Consider the following 9,699-nt stretch of genomic DNA (forward strand, 5'->3'; position numbering starts at 1 on the left):
ATTTGATTAGACAGCCTAATGCCTTTGGGAATGTCAGATAATATAAGGGCAAATTTGAACAAACATGCAAAACATGGGAAGCAAAGTTGCTTTATTTAATTTACAAAATTATTCTTTCTCCTATATCAAAGGAGATTTTAACCTTTTCACATGAGCACTTTTGATTTCATACACAGGAGAATTTTTTCCTAAATCAAAATAGTATCTAAAAGCATGCTGAACTAAGAGCATTTACTTGATACTCACGCTAGATTGTGTGAATGAAAATCTCAGGCATGTTGAAGAATGGAAATCTCCCCTTTTGTTTTTCAACTAGGCCAAAAATGTCTTGTGCAGATGCCACCATCCCTTGGCACAGAAACGTCTGTCTCACAGGAGGGAACTGGAAAGAAAAAAAGAGGGTTTGATCCGTGATATAAATAAAACATTAGAACGTGGTTGGTTTATTGTGTCTTTTTATAGAGATGTTAAAAAATAAAGTGCATAACCTCACTGTGCCTTGTTACTAACATTGCAGAAAGGGGGCTCTAAAAATAGAACTCCCCTTAATATAGATGCACACAGGCACCTGTCATAAGAGATTTTCTATAGCAGCCAACCCATTCCCCACTATGCAGTACATTTTTATGCCCCCATAATATGTCTTAATGCAATGGATAACATTTTTAACTTAATCACAAGATCAAAAACTTGAATTTAATATGTTTCATTACTTTTGCTTGAGTGGATGTGTATACAGTAGAACAATTCCAGATCTTTCCTTTTCCTTTTATTCTCTAATCAACATGCTTTCTTGGGAATATTGTTTTCATACGAACTAATGCAATGAAATGTGATGTGTGTTGACTTCTGGGGAAATCTGGCAGTCTAAGGAGTTCACAAATTTTCATATTTGATCAAATACCACAGAACATCAAATATTTTCTTATTATCCATTTAACAGAATAACATTTAATCATCCCCCCCAACACTCTAAAACCATCTGTTTATTTCCTGGTTTAAATCTGAATATCAATCCCAGATTTTCATTGTGAATTTAGACTTTTGGACCTCACTGTATATACTTGCTATAGGAAGATGTATCTAAGGACAACAAGAAAGTCACTGTTGCTAAGGAAACAGAGCAAAAACAGATTTTTTTTCTTTTTTCTTTTTCTTTTTTATAATCTGACCACCTGGACTGATCTTTGGCTCCCACTAAACTCTCAGTAGGATCCTCAGGCACATTGAGATGGAGAAACATGTGAGAAAAACATATTGCAACACTTCACAGACCACAGAACTATTGACTTTGGTGTGTGAAGTGCATTCCTAAGGTTGTTTCCATTCTCTTGGCATATTGTTTATGAAATCTGGCATTTCTTTTTGTAATATTAGACTGGTGTAGACATGTACGGTTAGTGTTACTGTCTTGTAGTCGGAGGACATTATCATGACAAAGCACCAATATTGCTTTGAAAGTCATACTTCAATATAAATCAAATTATAAAATGATATATTTATAATGCAAATCTAATGGATTAAATAGGAAAACGTAATGCAAATGTAATATTTTAATTTCATTACATTTTATTCCATTTATAATTTTTATTAATTGTTCATGTGAATAAAGCATTTCTAGTAAACTGCATGGTTTGGAGTGATCTATTTACTTTTTATTTCAAAAACTGTTTGACATAATTTTAATGAAATTATGTCAAATAATAATACAGATGGTGGTGCCAGTCAATACTGTAAATGAGTTTTATTTTCATATGAAATGAACTTTGTGCATCTGTTATTTGGTAACAACAGCAGTTTTGGCATTTTTCAGACTGGAAAAAATAACAACAACAACAACAACAAAAAACAAAACAATTTTAGACAGCACGAAAGTGTGTAGCCAATCAAACTATGCTGTCCTGCAAATTTACTGTCTGCCCTTAGAAAGTTCAAGAAAACCTCAAAAGTGCCTCTTAACCGCTTTGAAAACATATGCCTTGTCAGATTTCTCAGGACTGATTTGCTTTAATGTAAGGGGACATTTTCTGATTTCAATTTATTTAGGGATTTTTGCAAGTATGTGCAATTGTTATTTATGAGTTTTTCTCTCTCTCTCTCTCTCTCTCTCTCTCTCTCTCTCGCTCTCTCTCTGTGTGTGTGTGTGCCACAGGACTAGTCAGGCTCTTTGCCAACAAAAATATCCTTTGCCTAACTGTTGTCTTAAAAACAGGAGGAGATGGCTGGAATGTGATCAAAATCATCTTCCATCCCAAGAAGCAGGAAATGAGAATTCTGAAAATGCAAAAATAAAATATTATTAACTTGGAATTGTTAGAAAAGCAAATAAGCATTTATCACAGTTTTAGAACACAGAGGTCTAGTGAACTTTGTCGCTTTTTCACCCAGACGTACAGAATTGGATGCAGCATATATTGGCAAGGCAGGTGGTATTGCTTCATGAAAGTATTTGACGATGCGATAGAGTCATGAGATCTCATTACTCCTAAAATCCAGTGACAACACTGCATGGGACCAAAGTAAAACAACATCCACTCTCTAAAGGAACAAACAACAAGAGGAGAAAATGTGATTATTAATCCTTATTTGATAAATGGGAAATGATTACTCAAAGTCAAATCTTGCAGAATATACTGTTGCTAAAGTATCAGTGTAAGATGGAGAGAAGACATTCGGCAGGAATAAAACACTAGAGATAAATGTAGCAGTAGAAAGATATTAAATGAGATATTAGTTGTTTTTTTTATATAGCCTAATCACAAATATGACTTCTTACCATAAGGAGAAGAGCTGGGCTTGTGGACTTTACACTCTACTTTAATCTCTGCATGGCCAAGAGATCTCTCCATCTCTTCTTTTAAACTCTGTTTTGATCAAAGAATCATGAAAGAAAATATGTATCATGGTTTCCACAACAATATTAAGCACAACCCTATACCTGTTAGGCTTGTGTTGTGTTTTGTTCCCCATGTGCTCCCTGTGTCCCAGTCTTTACACCCATATTTGGTTAGTTTCCTGTTCCTGTCCTGATTATGTTGATTTAATTCCAGGTGTTCCCCGTTTGTTTTCATTGATCCCAGGTGTGTCTCATCTTCCCCTCGTCTTGTCAGGTGTTTAAATACTGTTTCCTGTCTTTAGCTCAGCGTCCGGTATTGTTTATATCTACAGCCTATGCTACTTGTATTTTCTTGATTCTCATTAAATTCCTTGTTGATGTACTCCTGGTCTCCTCGTTCCTTGCTCCCTCACAGTAGCCCGTGACAGTACCGTGTGTGTTATTTATTTATTTTTTGAGCAGCAAGAGTGATTTAGTGATTGTTAGATTGATTTCTGAAGGATTATGTGCCACTGAAGATTCGAGTAACTGCTGAAAATTCAGCTCTGTTGTCACATCAGTAAATTACACTAAAATATATTCAAACAGAAAACAATTTTAAACTGTAATAAAATTTTTCCAATATTAATGTTTTTACTGTTTTTTTTTGATCACATAATTGCGGCCTTGGTGAACGTAAGAAACATCTTGCAAAAACATTAAAAGCAGCTTACTGACCCAAAACTTTTAAACTCTATTGTATATATATACACGCAGTTACACAGCAACAAAATCAATATTCATATCCGTGTTTTTGTATTGCAAAATTTGCAAAATTTCTACTTCAATTGAGTCATACCACTAAAAAGAAACATACAGCATATGTGTTTATATGATGTCATGGAGAAATGAGAAATGTTTCATAATTTCCTTTGACAGCATCCTTTGCACGATCCTGCTGCACCTTGTAAAATGCAAAAAGTCGATTAGACATGTAAAGGTCTAGGAGGAACTTTGGCAGACATTTTATTATATGGCAGCTGTAAACCTATCAAAATCGGCATTAAACAGACAGTGACTAGCATCTTTACCAGAAAAATAATTAATCACTACATCTGCTGTGACTAAAAAAAAAAAAAAAACCTCAATGAACTGTGAATTCCTTCTGCAAAGCAGAGATGTAGTTGGAGAGGCAAAGAAAGGCATAAAACTAAAGGCCTTTCACAGGCCCCTACGGCCGATTTAAAAGGAAACTCAAAGGCTAATAGAACTTACATGCAGGTTTCTGTATCTATTAGGCCAGAGGAAGCGGTTTAGATCAGAACATCTCCATACTTGTGCAGACAGACACCAGATCTCAAATATCTTTTTGCTGAGGTAGAACTTAGTGATAATAATAATTGCTATTGGTTCAAAAATCAAATAAAAATGCTTCCATAAGCAGCCAATAATTTCTGCAATTGACATTACAAAAGCCAACACATGGACGCACACATTGTTTAGTGATTAGATTCATGCTAATAGCTGGAAAGACAAACAAATGTGGTTAAAGAAATGACTTATGCTGTTTTGATGAGTTTAGCCATGGTTTAGCTGTGCTGGGATGCTATTGTGTTTGCTGCGGGTTTTGGCGTGCCGAACAGCTTCTTGTCTGTTTCTGATTAATCCAAACTGATGACTTCAGAACTATAGGTCCATTTCAATATTCAGACTGCATTCTCTAGGATGAAAGTGTATGAAATGGCTCCGTTTTTGTCAAGATGGATTCTTATTCCTTATTATATAATACATTTTTAACCATATATAAGAAAGAACACACAGATTTATTAGGATAAAAGTACATTCAGGTTGCTACCTTTTTATCAGATTTAGACAAATTTCTTCAAAATGTACTTAATTTTTTTTCCAGAAATACTGAGACTCAAATGTTCAGTCCTATTCGTGTCCTCAAGCTTATCTGTCTATGGAGCTCAACATTTAAGCAGCACATAGTAGTTCAAAAGTTTGGCCACTTTATGCTTTCATTGCAAATAAAAGAGCAGCAGGACATCTCTTTCATTTTCAGGTGATATAGTCCTTAAAAACAGAGAAACGTTATCTATTTTCAATGCCTTAGAGTGAGCATTTGATGTATCTGTTCCGATTTCCCAGCATGTGTCTCTGTCGGTCTCACCTCTGGAGGACAGACACCTCACTTACAGATATCTGGCCAAAATTTCTGTATTATGATCTGTAAATTAGCTCGCCAGGATATTCTAAAAGCCAGTGCATCCCAGGCTCCTTTTTTAAATTAAGAAATCATTATTTCATCAGGAGGTCATTTGCCAGATGCATTTCTCATATAACAACACGGAACAATACCCTTGGCAGAACATACTATAAATCAGTCAAAAGCTGATGTATGTGCACTAAGGCATCACTGCCAACCTGGTAAAGCGCACACAAGTGTGCACAAAAGTCTGTGTGTTTTGGCCGATGAGAGCTTTTTAATGCAACGGAATCAAAGGTACAATGTACTCAAAAATAAAAATTCTGTAATTATTTACTGACCTTCATGCTGATCCATTTAATTCTGTAGACCACAAAAAGAGATGGGTTACACTTTATTTTAAGGTGTCCTTATACGGTGTAATTATACATTTAAGTACTGAGTAATATCAATTAACTACATGTATTTACTATATGGTTAGGGTTATGATGAGGGTTCGGTTTATGGTTACTTACATGAAATTATGCATAATTTATTGTTATTACAATAGTAAGTGCATGTAACATGTGTAACAAGGACACCTTAAAATAAAGTGTTACCAAGAGATGTTAGACAAAATGCTGCAATATTCTATACAATGGATAAAGGCAAGACACGACAGAGAAAAATTATATATACATACAAACTACCATTGAACATTTGTCAATAAGAACTTTTTACATTAACTCATTATTATTAATAATTATTATGAAAAAAACTTTGCCATTTTAAATCGTAATAATACTTTAGTATATCACTGTTTTTTTTTTTACCCTGTTTTTTAGTTAATTCATCTTCAGCCTTTGCGAGCATAAGAGAAAAAAAAGTCTTACCATCCCCCAAATATTGAAAGTTAGTGTATGAGTTTCTTAATTTGATAAACATTTCAATCACCACAGCTCTCGGAAGATTTTAGCATGGTAATGGATATGACAGTGTTAATGTATTTGGTCTTGACGGAATAGATCTGCTATGCTGCTGCTGAATTGCTGCTGCTGTTGGTTATTGCTGTAGTTGTAGATTATTGCTGCTGCTGCAAGCAAGTACAGGAACTGCTACTGCCAATGAATATGGTGATATGGTGCTGTGAGTATTTAAGACATACTGCTGCTGCACAAATAGCACATAAAATAACCCATAGCACATCTGTACAGGTGAAGCTGGGGAAGGTGGAGGGTTTAAGAGAAACTCTGAAAGTGTGCTGCAGGAATCTCTAGTGAATGCTAGCCAGCCATATAAATGCAAGTCAGTAAGCTCATTGGCTGCATATGCAGCATGAACCAATCAGCTTGTGCCAAGTCGTTTAACTCTCTGAATATCAACAGTTACATTAACAACCAATCAGCCTGCGCCATGAGTTTCATGACTGAACTATATATTTAATGAAAACAGATGACTTATTTCTCAGCAATTTTGCATATTTCAGTATATTTACTTACAACATACATGTGAAAGATATACAGTAACACCAACATGTCAGAAGAGAGAGAAAGAAAAAAACAGAATCACAGAGTTGGAAAAAGGATCACCCCCTTGTATCAGTATTGTGTTGAACCACCTTTTACTTTATTTACAGCCTTTAGTCTGTTGGGAAATATATCTACTAACTTTGCACATCTAGACTTCTTTGCAGAACTGCTCAGGTTCAGTTAAATTTGATGGTGAGATTTGTGGACTGCAGTCTTCATGTCATTCCACAGATTTTCAGTGTGGTCTGGATTTTGATTAGGCCATGCAAGGACATTCTCCTTTTTCTCCTTCAGTCACTGTGTGCTCTATTTTGCTGTGTGCTTTGGGTCATCGTCATTTTGGAAGGTAAACCTTCTTCCCATTTGACAACTTTCTGGCAGAGAGGAGCAGATTTTCCTCTAGAAGATATTTTGCCCCATCCATTTTTCCTTCTATCCTGACAAGTACTCCAGTCCCTGCTGCAGAGAAACACCCCCATAACAGGATATCACCACCTCCATGCTTTACTGTAATGCTGTTAATTTATGAGTTGTATTAGAATTCTGACAGACATATTGTTTGGTGTTGAGGCCAAATAATTCAAATTTAGTCTCATCTGCCTTAGAATCTTCAAGGTGCGCTTTGGCAAAGCTCAGTCATGACTGCATGTGGCCTTTCTTGAGGCGTGGCTTTTTTCTTGCAATCCTCCCATACAAGCCACATTTGTGGAGAATATGTAATAATATTTCCCAAATTCTTGCAACTGTTTCAAGGTTGCAGTAGGTCTCTTGGTACCCTCTCTGACCAGTTTCCTCCTGCTCTTTCAACCAGTTTGGAGTGATGTCCTGATCCAGGGAGGGTCTGTGTTGTACCAAATACCTTCAACTTCTTAATAATAGACTTCACCGTGCTTCTAGGCATTGATAAAGCCTTTGAAATGTTTTTGTATCATTCTCCTGACTTGTGCCTGTCCACAACTTTATCCCAGAGATTGTTTGACAGTGCCTTGCCACCCATAGTTGATTGTTTGCTTCAGCTGCACTACCAAGGACTGAAATGCTTCAGGAAAGCTCTTGTCATGCTGAGGCTGATCAAAATTACCACAGCTGATCACGGTTGAAAGCCAAATGGCTTTGTGTGCCATTGAGATGGTGATTAGCTACACCTGATTGAGTTTAGAGGTCATTATTAGGAGGGGGATGATCCTTTTTCCAACTCTGTGATTTTTTTTTTTTTGATGATGGTGTTATATCTTTCACTTGTGTGTGTGGATGTTACAAGTTGCACTGAGTAAATAAAGCTAAATATTATAAATAAATATCATATAGGTAAAACAAAAATAAAACAATAAAACAAAAACTGTCACTGCAAAACAACACAATGTGATTATTTTAAAGGAGGGTCATTCGTTTCTATACTGGCTGTAAGTTATATATAATATATATATATATATATATATATATATATATATATATATATATATATATACCTTATAATAAGAGTTTTAAATTACCAGAGTTCCATAGAAATATCTCATATTTTATAGTACCATTTTTTTAATTGTTTATTATTATTATTATTATTATTATTTTACCCTTCACTTGTAGCATCTCTCCAACAGGTAAAATTACACACTATTCACAGGCAGCCATAATAATACGGATGCCACAATTGCAATTGCACAATACTGAGAAATCCTGCCTAAATTTTCAACATGAACACAGTGTGTCAACAAAAGCATCATTCATTTCCTGTCATCATATGGCAGGGCAGATGGACATGCAGGCGGACTGTGCTTATCCTGACATAACAATGGCGGGTTTCCATGCTCTAGCATGGGTGATATTTCCTGTTCACCAAGTCAGTGTGTCAGAGCCACAGTTTGTCCATTCTATGTATTTACACCAGCAGTGACATAAGGACAACATGACAGAATCCAGGGAGTGACTAAATATAGGGCTTATCAAAGGATGGGCAAAGGGAGGGCTGGACATTGGTCTGCAAGAACAGCGCCCTCAAGTGGACTAAAACTATTTTAGCAAAGTTAAGAGCCAACAATTAATTACATGCATGCTGGAAGCGAGTTTTGATAACGTCCATAACATTTAGATCAAAACTTGCCCTGTTAAAATATATATCAGCTAACCTAAACCTTTCTTTCTTCTTCTTCTTTTTTTTTTTTTTTTTTTTTTTTTTTTTTTGCTGCTTCCAGAGGTGTAATTTGAAATCCATTATAGCTCTCTGTTAACTGTTAGCAAGGAGTGATAATTTATGTGTGGTCCAAAACAAAACAAAACAAAACAAAACAAACAAAAAAAAAGATTTATTGACTGTATTTAACTCTGGCTCATAAAATAAAATAAAATAAAATAAAATAATAAAATAAAATAAAATAAAATAAAATAAAATAAAATAAAATAAAATAAAATAAAATAAAATAAAATACTTGAAAAGCTTGGGACTTTTTGACTCCATTTAATGTTTGCTTTGGATTTATTTCAAATAATGCACTATTTACAGCAGGGAGTGACTGACAGAATGTCAATAAAGAGGTCATGATATAATTAATTACAGTTCATTAAATGATCTCAATTTACAACCTCAGAATAATCTCCGCAAGAAAAAATATCTAATATACCAAATAGCATTATTGTGTTTTTTTAAATCACAGTCAATTAAGCTACAGTTTCAATTTAAAGGAAAATAATATGATATATGGTTGATAACAGCACATTTTAAACTATTAGAAGGAAACCCAATCAGGCTTCAGAAAGAAAACTCAAGGCATGGATGTCTGAGATAAGATGCCAAGTTATAAAGATAAGTTGTCAAGTTAGAAATGCTAGAATGTAACGTGTGTTTATTAAAATCTTTATCACTGTAAATCTCCAGAGTGGCCAGACTATGAATAGAGGTCTTCATGCATGCAGCATGGAGGTTGTAACCTCTACATTCACTCCTGGAACACATCCAAACTGCCCACATCTTGCTGCTTACCCTGGGGCGACTAACAGACAGGGCCTTATTAATCTCATTCAGGCTGGGAGAGTTCACCAAAGAAGAAAAAAACACTCATTATTCAAGTATAATGTAGAAATGTAACACTAATATTCCCACGCCAGGGGAGTGAAATTACACCAACATATATTTAAAATCCATAGAAACTGCATATACATCTGGAACAAAC

General features: G+C 35.0%; 1 long non-coding RNA gene across 1 annotated transcript; it reads right to left on the reverse strand.

The window, feature by feature from the left end:
• Nucleotides 1–1,731: 1,731 nt before the first annotated feature.
• On the reverse strand, nt 1,732–3,058 carry LOC122147304. The gene is made up of 4 exons (XR_006161573.1): nt 2,939–3,058; nt 2,777–2,864; nt 2,395–2,538; nt 1,732–2,274 (listed from the first exon to the last, which is right to left on the reverse strand). It is a non-coding gene; the product is annotated as an uncharacterized LOC122147304 (long non-coding RNA).
• Nucleotides 3,059–9,699: the final 6,641 nt, after the last annotated feature.

This window comes from Cyprinus carpio, chromosome A13 (assembly GCF_018340385.1).
Source record: "Cyprinus carpio isolate SPL01 chromosome A13, ASM1834038v1, whole genome shotgun sequence".
Classification (NCBI taxonomy): Eukaryota; Metazoa; Chordata; class Actinopteri; order Cypriniformes; family Cyprinidae; genus Cyprinus; species Cyprinus carpio.